The sequence below is a fragment of the Ananas comosus genome, linkage group 13 (genome assembly GCF_001540865.1).
Source record: "Ananas comosus cultivar F153 linkage group 13, ASM154086v1, whole genome shotgun sequence".
In the NCBI taxonomy this organism is placed as follows: domain Eukaryota; kingdom Viridiplantae; phylum Streptophyta; class Magnoliopsida; order Poales; family Bromeliaceae; genus Ananas; species Ananas comosus.
In genome coordinates this window covers 5,359,723-5,370,787 of record NC_033633.1, presented here as the reverse complement: position 1 = coordinate 5,370,787, position 11,065 = coordinate 5,359,723, and positions in this window count along the sequence as shown.

The window sequence follows — 11,065 nt, the reverse complement described above, 5'->3', positions numbered from 1 at the left end:
TTCAGTTTTCTAATAATTCACAAATTATTTGCAAATTAACTGATTAAATTGTAAGCAAGCATATCGTGGAATGTTGCTTGTATTAATTACTCAAACATATTATCTATAAGCAAAAAGCATAGAGAGAAAAAGAAAAAGAAAAAATAAATCAAAATGTGTGAACAAATATATATCATAAAAGGTAGCTAAATATGTAACGGCTAATAAGGGAGAGGAAGAAGTGGGCGGCGGCTAAGATCTAATAAAGAGATGGAATGGAGGAGCCAGCATGTGAGAGGGTTGGGTTGGAGAGGGAGTAGATGCGGCGAACTCTAGAGTGAGAGAGGCAGCTAGACGGGGACGAGTCACATAGAATATTGTTGCACCGAGTGCAGGGACGAAGCCAGGATTTAATTCTGGCGGGGGCCAAAAATATATTATGCAAAACATATTAATAAAGCAAACTATATATAATAAAAATTTGAAGTATAAAAATACAAAATAAAATTTAAAAAATTTTACTTACCATACAAAAATTAGAATAGTGCTCGGCGCTCCTTCAGGTCACGAAATCCATCAATGATTGAATCAATAGTAAACGTCTCGGCAATTTCTCTTTCAATATACATGATCAAAGAATTAATAAGAAAGTCATCATCCATCTTATTCCGGAGATCGGTTTTGATAATACTCATTGCGGAAAATGCCCGTTAAGTAGTTATAGTTGAAACTGGAAGAAGTAATACAAGTTTAACTAATCGGTAGAGAAGTGGATATATTTCTGACTTTCTTGTTGCCACCGACTATTGACATAATTCAGAAATAGTTGTCAATTTTTGCAAGTCGGAATGTCGCAAAAAATTTCAAATTCATAATGACGAAGCTCTATTTTCAACCCATCTCTTTCAAACTCACTAAAATCTTGAGGATAATACATTTCCGCAAGATTACAAATGTCATCAATATTAAAAGATTTGCAACCATCTTTAGGATCCAAAGCACAACTTAGAGTGAGTAATTCAATCATATTGTCACTAAATCTTGTATTTAATTCTTGCAATTGACAATCTATTACACCATTAAAAATATCAACTCGATAGTGATGCTCTAAGTGTAATATGGTCTCGTTGACGGCGAGCACGACCTTCTCTTCCCACGTAAGGAGCAGACATAATTGGAACTTCTATGTCATACTTCGCCAAAATAACTTTATTTTGTCAAAAAGAGAATCCCATCCTTCATCTCTAAGCTTTTGAATAAGTGATTTTGTTGATGCCACAAGATGCATAGCATTAAGAATATCTTGAGATTTACGTTGCAAATGTTGACAAAAAATATAGATCACCTCCGTTATTTCTTTCATGAGATGTAAGATGAACACAAATTCAAAAGATGTCATTGCCTTATGAGCTAAATGTGCTTCACCACGTTGAAATGCATTGGATCCTTCATCAATAATATTCTCTAAAACTGTACATGTTGCCTTAAACATTCTTAGCAAACTTGTAATAGATTTGAAGTGTGAACTCCAACGAGTATCACCAGCCCTTTGCAACGTGCCAACTTGATTGAGTTCAGTTCCTGTCTTAAGCTCATTGTTTTCAATCAGTTCTGCAATTTCAATACTATGAAGCTTTTTCAGTTCATCATTTCGCTTGGTAGAAGATCCAACAATGTTGACAATAGTACTTAATTTTGAGTAAAATTCATAAACCTCAAGAATATCTTTAGATGCCGCAACCAAAGCCAATCGGAGACGATGGGCTAAACAATGGATATAGTAAGCATAGGGACAATCATTAGAAATTAATGCTTGTAATCCATTCCATTCACCTCTCATATTACTCGCCCCGTCATAACCTTGGCCACGAATATTTTGAACATCAAGACTATAATGAGAAAGAACGGAATAAATTGCATTTTTCATGGTTAATGCTTTAGTATCCGAGATGTGAATAAGACCAAAAAATCATTCCTGAACAAAACCTTGTACATCAACAAATCTCAAAATGATAGCTAACTGCTCCTTTTTTGACTCATCGCGAGCTTCATCAACCATTATAGAAAATTTCAAGTCGCCAATTTCATCTAGAATTTTTCTTCTTACTTTCTCCGCTAGAACTTGCAAATTTCTTTTTGCGTATCTGACGAAATATAAGAAGCATTTTGCAGAGCATTTTCTAAAATAACCTTTGCAATATCTTCATTAAGAAAAGAGAACACCTTCAACATTTCTAGAAAATTACCCTGATAAATAGACTCTTTACTTTCGTCCCGACCTCTCATAGCACATCCTTGAAAAGTAAGATATCTAACTGCAATTATTGATACTTTAAGGCGTAAATGATTGTCTGCCTTTTGTTGTGATGTATGTCTATGAAGCACATTTTGAATATGTTGAGATTGTTTCATCAAGTTTTCGCAAGCTTTTTCGGCAACTTTATGAGGCGAGTTTGGTTCTCTACCTATATGATTTAGAAAAACACATCTTTTTCCATCTTTCACTTTCTTCCAATTATGAAACCGTCAACAGTGAAGGCATTTTGTGAAGAATGCCCATGTGGTTTGTTAAAAAGAAAGCACGGTAAATAAAATGCGGCATCTTTGATTGGAGAATATTCTAACCACGATTTGAATGATTCAAACCATGAAGGTTGAAAGCAACGTTGATGAGAAGGAGGCCCACTTTTTGGATATTCCAAAAGTCTCGGTTGATATAGACCATTGATTATATATGCTCGTCGAACTTCATCACGTTGTTCTACAGGATAATTCCAAATTTGAGGTCGTAATCCAGGATTACGCTCAAAAGACATGTTATTAGCCTCTTTAACTTCTATTCTTGGAGATTTCAAACGACAACTTTGGGAACCCATAGCCTCATCTCTATAAATATCTTCTTGTTTATTAGCTTCCGAGTTTTCAATATTTTTTCTTTTAAAAAAAGAATCGAGTGTAGTTGTCTTTCCCATTAAAACAATAACGGTCTAGATATCTACAAAAATTATGTCAAAAAAATCAAGTATTAAGATCTAATTTATATAAGATAATTTGCAAATCATGTAAAACTATATAAAAAATGAAATTTAAAAATAAATTGCAAATACTAATTATTTTACTAATAGCTGGTCGAGAAGAGAAAAAGCTCTTGATCATAAGGAAGAAACTCATACAAATTCAAAATTTTGGATCTACATCTACTACAGTCTATAGTACTTTTGGAGCATGCATTTTGGAACTAGAATTGAACATTTCATTTGAGCATCACTGCATCATACTATCAGAGCATGCATATTAATAAATTAATAATTACTTAAATAGTTGAACGCTTGAACAAACAACAAGAAATAAATCAAGGGCATACCTCACAAGTCACAATGACATAACACCAATAAATTATTCAAGAGAAACTGAAAGCCCGGAGAGGTGTAGCCGCGTAGTTCGAGGCGCCAAGCCCGAGAGGTGAGGGGCAAGCACCACCGGCGGCCCGCGGCCGGCGCCGGGCGGTCCGGCGATTCGGGCGAGCACCACCGGCGACCGGTGCCTGGCGGTCCGGCGAGCTAGAGAGATATTGAAATTTGAGAGCTCTGAGCCTGGGAGAGGGAGTGAAAGTGTGGAACTGAGAAAGAGAGAAAGAGAGAGAGAGTGTGTGTGTGTGGTTACGTAGTGGGAGTGGAAATGTGGATTATTGTGAGAGAGAGAGAGTGTGTGTGGGGTTACGTGTGGATTGTGGTGTGGGAGGAAGCGCCGAGGCGGGCGTCGGGTGAGCAGGCAGGTGGCGCCTAGGGGCTGGCCATCATTGCTGCATGCGTCATGCATAGCCCACAAGCAACCTTTAATTTTCAAAACAATTTCATTTTGGTCCCCAAAAGTTATTATATTTCAATTTGTTCAACAACTTAATACTAAATCTTTTTGTAATTTTAAAAAATCTGGGGGGGCCATGGCCATTGTGGGCCTATACATGGCCTCGTCCCTGAATATTACGTACGAAAATATTGTACTTTACACATTTTTTTTATTTTTTATTTTTTTATTGTATTTTTATTTATTTATTGATAATAGAAAAATATTATCTTTCTTAATACTGTAATGAGTTTTCATTTTATTTTAAATTGATTTATTCATTTTACTTATTAGGTTTAAATATTTTTAGAAAGAAATATACTTTAATTTCATTTTTTTATTTTTTTATTTTTAATTATTCAATACTGAGATAAATAATATTTAAAAATATTAATGCATAAGAGAGAAAAAAAATAATATTAATAGTTATAATAATTTACCGTTGTATTATCTTCGCGCCGCATCACACGGGACCCCTAAACTAGTATAAATATAAGTTATTTAACAACTACATTTGCTTCAATATAATTTTTTTCCATAATTAAAAAAGGCCTTTTTTTATAAAAAAATCTATTGATTTTCGACTTTTGCAAATATAGTCCACCTTTTAGAATTTTGCAGATTCAATCCGATTTTTAAAAAGATGGCCAAACTATCACTCTTTCAAAATGCATAAAAAGTATATATATTAAATGACTTGAAATATATAAATGACGAGTTATTATTATAGCTACCATTTTTTTGAGAAACGAAATTCTTATCTAATATATAAAAAAAAAATAAGAAAAGAAGAAAGAGTGCAATATCCTTCCAAAATAGGAAAACATTCCCTTCCAAATAGGGAATGTCATATTGCACTGGTTGACTGATAGGAAAGGGGATAGTTGGAAGAGCAGAAGAAAATTGACTGACGGGGGAGTGTTATATTGCATTGGTTGACACTACATTGCACTATAAACGGAAAGAGTTGCACTGGTATGAGGTGCGTACTGCGAGGAATTCTACACTGTCACACTTGCACCACGTCATCAATAACAAGCCAATCACATTCCTTCTTTTCAAACAAAAGTACGATAAAAATATTTTTTTACAATCATGATGGGACATATATTCTTAAAAGGATTAATTTGATTGGTTTGTTACGCCACGTCACTAATATACTCGTTGCATTCTAGAATTTTTCGCGTACTGCACTGTTTGGGGTGTTGTTGCACCGTTTTCCTTCGCGTTACACCATTATGCTTGTTGCCACGCGTTTTCTATCTAATATAGCTTCAAAATATTTATTTTGGAAAAGTCGAACAATAAACATCGGAGCTAGCGAATAGCACAAGCAATTTGGTTTGAATTCCAAAGACTAGGAGGTTGCGTAACCTGGCGGGACCGCATTTAATGCTCGCCCAGGCGCTGTACAGTACAGTAGACGTATCTGAGGGGATACGTGTCACGCCCCGGGGGCCCATATTGAAAGCCAATTCGAAATCGGACTATCTTTATAAATCAGAATAAGCAGAAAACTGTCCATTTTTTTTAATTAAAACCTTGACCCCTAAAGGTGCAATAGACCCGCCACAAATACAAAAAATTTTCGAAACAACCGGACATAATTCCTCTGTATTTGTACGACGTGGCATATGTACAATTGTCAACCATGACCTCTACCCACACAAACAACAATCACGAGTCACAAATATTATCATATCACATCATACAACTAGCCATCCTTAGTCACAACCATTCCACATCAATTTCACATTCATTCCTACTAGTTGAAAGCGCCTTCCACATGAAGGTTTCACTTTGAAATTCTAATTTTGCGTAAAACCTCGAAAAAGTCATTTAAAAACGTTTTTCACATGGAAACCATTATTTTAAAAATGCCTACCACGAGGGTTAGAAAACCATCGGTAGAAATCTGAATCCAAAACCACATGTGTTCAAAAATCACGAATGATCAAAACCATGAGTATCCAAAACACATAAATACATCATCCAAAACCCGCAAGTATAAAACACCAACTGAACCACCTACTATCAGGTGGAAAGGGGTAGAATCTGAACTATCAACAATGTCTATCTACTGATATGTATAAAATATGAGAAGAATCCAAAGATGATACCGTAAGTCGGGACCTATATCACAAGCCCATTATCTACGTCCTCACGCACCGTCCCAACCCTCACCGCCCAAGCTACTTGGAAAAGTGGGGGATAAGAACATGTAAACAAGTCTCCCCCTCCCAATGGGCACCACAAGGCGACGAAGGCAAACTGTACCCATCGGCAAAAGGATGGGTAAACAGCAGTAGTAACAAGTAAATCGGGCATGATGACAATGAATAATATCCACCGGTAATCACCAAAGAAGCTACTACTGTAAAATGAGATAATAAAGCGACGATCAATTATAATCAATAGTTAAACTAGTGCAATAGAATAATAACTGAACTGGAAACAACCGTAATAATGGTATGAATAACCGCTACCATAAGGAAGATAGAGAAATGACTATGCGTCAATTGCAACTGATAGCACAAGTATACCCAATCTATACCGTTGTGTCGGTTAAGGACCTCAGGCAAATCACAACCGCTCTGTCTGGCATATAACCCTAGCAAATGGCCGCTGGGCTCAGGAGTTGGCAACCAACCACTTTTTTGAAAAAGAATACTCTCATGCGGGGAATCAGACTGCTGGTATTCATGAAATACTGTGAAGCATGGTGATCGATACGAATAAGATCAATGGCCAACCATTGGTGAATGGCCGACAATCACCGTCCCTCGGGGCACACCGACTAACAGGTCATCTAAGTTGTACAGGAACACAAGCATCGACCACTCAAGCCAACTAGGATGGACAAGCTCAACATCCTCTCAAGTATGCAAGTACCGACCACTCAGGTCAACAAGAAAGTATGAGGTCGACAACACTAAAAATATAGGAGAACCGACCACTCTGGTCAACTAGGGTGTATCCACGAGAACCGACCTCTCAGATCAACAACGACAAAGGTAGAGGGGAACCGACCACTCTGGTCAACAGGAATATAAATGCAAGTGTCACTACCGCTCAACTTCTATGTCATGGCAAACGAGAGAGTATACTAAGTAGAGTAAGAGTCGAAGTCATGTGGCGAAGAGCTCAAAGTATGGAATAGAGTACCCACTTGTGTCCGTCGCCACGTCTAGCTCCTGCAAGGCAAGGGACGCTGACCAGACCCCAATCTGCGTTACAACAAATCGAACCAACCATCCAATTTGATTCGTCTCGATGAGATGAAGCTCGTGCTCGCTGTCCGGAGTGCAATCGACGGTCGAGGAGCGCGTCGAAGCAATGACAAGTGCTTCGAAGTAAGTCCACTGGGAGCAATGATGGCACCGCAATGAAACGAAGCTTTCCCAGGAACATCCGTGGTGAGCACGACATGCTCACTTTTTGAAGGTTCAAGATGGCTCTAGATGGCCGAAATAGCAACATGGCCACATTTGAGCCTTAGGTCAGCCATACAGGGATCAACCCACCTCCGGTCGACCACCGCCAGCATAGCGGCACGCGCGCCGGCCAGAGTTGGATACAGAGGGGCAGGGCAGCCTCATGCTCCCCCTGGCTGGCAGCAGGAAGCCGTGGCAGCGGCGAAACAAAAAAGGCAGCCAGCAAAAGAAGAGGTCTCGGCTCGGGTGGCTTGACGTCGGCGGCGGCGGCGAAGCAACGAGGCAGCGGCGGCGAGTCATCTGAGGCTGGAGGAGGCGGCGCCGGAGGTTGGCAGAGGCGGCAGCCACGGCGCCGGGGGTTGGCAGAGGTGGCAGCCATGGCTGGAGAAGGCTCGGTTTACCTCGGCCCGAGCTACTCGAAAGGAGAAACCCGCGGCAGCAACGACTCAGGCGAGGCACGGGGGCGCCAGGTAAGGGTTGTTGGAGTCCGGGAGGACGACGACGACCGTCCCGGGGGCCAGCGGCACGCAAACAGGGGGGCTTGGGCTCCCCCTCCTTTCACAGCACCAAAAAGAGAGAGAGAAGAAAAAGAAGAAGTTGCTTCTTCTTCTCCGGCGGCTGACGATGGCGGCAGCAGGGCCCTCTCTCAGGTGGACAAGGGAAGGGGAGGAAGATAGCCTAGGGTTGGCTTCCCAAAAACCCCAAATCTATACATTAAACATATATTCCCAAAAGTCTTGGGAATAATCACCAAAACTCCCTCAACTCTCAAAAATTGCGTTCCAATCCCTCTCCGACAGCTTTCTCTCACAGAAAGATCCCCGCTTATAAGATTCCACGCAAAACAGAGCGCCGATCGCGACGAAAAAGCAAATTCAATGTGAAGTAAAAGCCCTCACAGCGATAAAAACCTATTTTCTCGCAAACCGTGCACCGAACATAAAATCCGTTAGTGCCATTGGTTCCGGCACAGTCGGACCATGAATATGAGCTATTGGATCACCCAGAACGGAGTCCGATTCGCGCCCGAAGCCCATCTCTTTCCTCGGTCATCGCCGGAAACACGAGTTACTATTCACTTTAAGTGAAAAGTAATAATCGCGTAAAAACTTTATTTTAAATCATTTTTCACTGAAATTTGACGGGCAACATAAAATTAAAATACACACAATAACATTTAAAAAGATATCAAGCATACATAGAAAATAAAAATCACAGTCTTCACAAGATGAGTAAGGCAGACAAGGATGGGAGTATTTTCGTCAAATAGCGAAAAATTAGGACCAAATCTACAAAATTCAGAAAACGGTTTAGTTTTGCAAAAATGCAAAACTAGTAAATTTTTTTATGCAAATTGACCTATTTTTACTTGTACTTCTTAAAAAAAGAAGAAGGCCAATTGCATAAAAAATCCACAAATTTTGAGCTTTTGCAAAACTAGGCCACATTTTTTGATTTTACAGTTTTGGTCCGAATTTTCAACAAACTGACCAAAATACCCTTATTACTTTTTCTCTCTCGTTTTTTTTCTCTCATTTATTTTTTTCTCTCCGAAGAAAACAACGGCGGCAGAGATAGAGGCGGAAACGGCCTGCCTCACCTTTCACCCTCATGCCCTCACCCGCGCACCCTTCGCATTCCTTGCCTCTGACCTTGCCGAGGCCACATCGCGATTCTTTTTTTTCCCTCTTCGACCATCCTCTACCGTCTCCGATGACGTCGCCTTTCTCACCCTCTCTCGCCCTTCCCCACCCTTCTAGCTCTCTCCCTCTCCCTCCTCCTCCGCCTTCTCTGCCGCCTTTCCGCCGACGCCGCGGAGGTCGCTACGACGCAGCGGAGGTAGCTGTGGCGCCGCAGCTTTGGAGCCGGGGGTCCTTAGCAGCGTTGTCGCCGGCGCCGTAGCCGTTTGCGGAGAATCGTGACAAAAGAAATTATAGAAGAAGGAAGAAGAAAAAAATAAAGATAAAAAATTATAAAAGAAGAAAAGATGAAGATAAAATTGCACTGTGAAAATAAAATTACACTGTTTAAATTTTTTTTTCACTGTTTTAAATGAAAGTTGCACTCTTTGAGACAGAAATTATACTCTTTAAGATCAAATTTACACTCTTTAGGACAAAGTTGTATTATTTTGATGAAATTTACACTATTTCTTTTTTTCTTCCTCTACTTCCTCCAATTTACACTATTTTCTTTCTCTCATCTTCTTCCTCCTCCTCATCTTTCCCCTTCACTTTTCCTCTTCATTTCTCTATTTGGGTGCTGGAGGCGTTGGCCACGCGCTCGACCGACGACACCCCGCACCTCACCATCACGAGCGATTGGCGTTGGAGCGAGCGGTGGGGCAGGTGGAGGTAGACCTGGTGGCGTGCCCAACGGAGGAGTCGGCAGAGCGGTGGGAGCGGGTGGCGGCATGGTCGCGGCGAATGGGTTCACATCCGCCGTGTTTAGCGATGACGTCGCCGACAACGTGCGCTTGGGCTACCGCCCCTCCTACCCTTTTTTATGGGGGTGGAGGAGAATGAGGATGAGGATGAGAGAAAAAAGGAGGAAGAAAAAGAAAAAGAAAAATGGTATAAATTTTACCTAAAGAGTGTAATTTAGTCCTTAAAGTGTAAATATGATCCCAAAGAGTGTAATTTGTGTCTCAAAAAGTGCAACTTTTATTTAAAATAATGCAAAAAATTTGTAAACAGTGTAATTTTATTTTAATACTGCAATAAAATTACACTGTTTAAATAAGATTAAATTATACTATTTAAATAAAAGTTGCACTCTTTGAGATGAAAATTACACTCTTTTGAATGAGAATTACACTCTTTAGGCAAAAGTTGCAATCTTTGGGTGAAATTTATATCATTTCTCTTTCTCTTCTTCTTCTTTCTCCTCCTTTCTCCATCCTCACCCCCCCTCCTGCTGGAGAAGAAGTGCTTGTACCAGGGCGCGACAACATTGAGGGGCATGCCCTCCTCCTCCACCATGCGCAAGAACCGCTGCGACGTCCATATCCTTCACCCGGGTCAATAATAATTTATTTTAATTTTCATTACTATGCTCCTACTTTGATGGTCGGTCACGACAAGTGTAATACACAACCCCTTGTCACGGACTTAGCGATTCTGTTCGCAAAGCCCGTGCGACGCCCGCCTTCCTGCTCGAAGATGGGCAAGCCTACCTCTCTACTTGCTAAGTTAGGACCTACTCACCCTAGAGTAAGAACAAGAGAGAGATGAAGAAAACTCTTCAATTACTTTGAAGTAGAGATTACAAATGAGGATTCTAAGTTGAGGGGGTGGAGGCCATAACTATTTAAAGGCCACTCGCCGCCCATAAAGCAAATGGAAAGATGCCAAGTGGCATAAAGATACAAGCCAAAAGGGGAGGCTACGAGCTCCCAAGAGTCCTAATAAATAAGTCTTCTAGAAACATAAAAACTCTAAGAGACTCCTCGGTTCCCGCGCCATCAATCTCGAGGTCCGCAGAGATGCTTCTAGAAGATCCAGGCAAAACCTTCGATAGATATCAGCTTTGGAGTTTGGGTGATTGCAAAGAAAAATCTTGGAGAAAATTTCTAAGTCCTGACAACCTCCCCCACCTAATGCGCAGACACCCTCGTCGCGCGCTGGTGTTCGAAGTCATCGATCAGCTTATGATACTTCCAGAGAGTGTCAGCCTTCTCCCAGCTTGCTTCGCCATGCGGGAGGTTCTTCCACTTGACAAGGTACTCGACGCTCCTCGGGACTCCGCGACGCCGAATGGTGCGAGTGTCCAGCAAGGCTTCGACCTCTTTGTCGATGGCAGTGGTC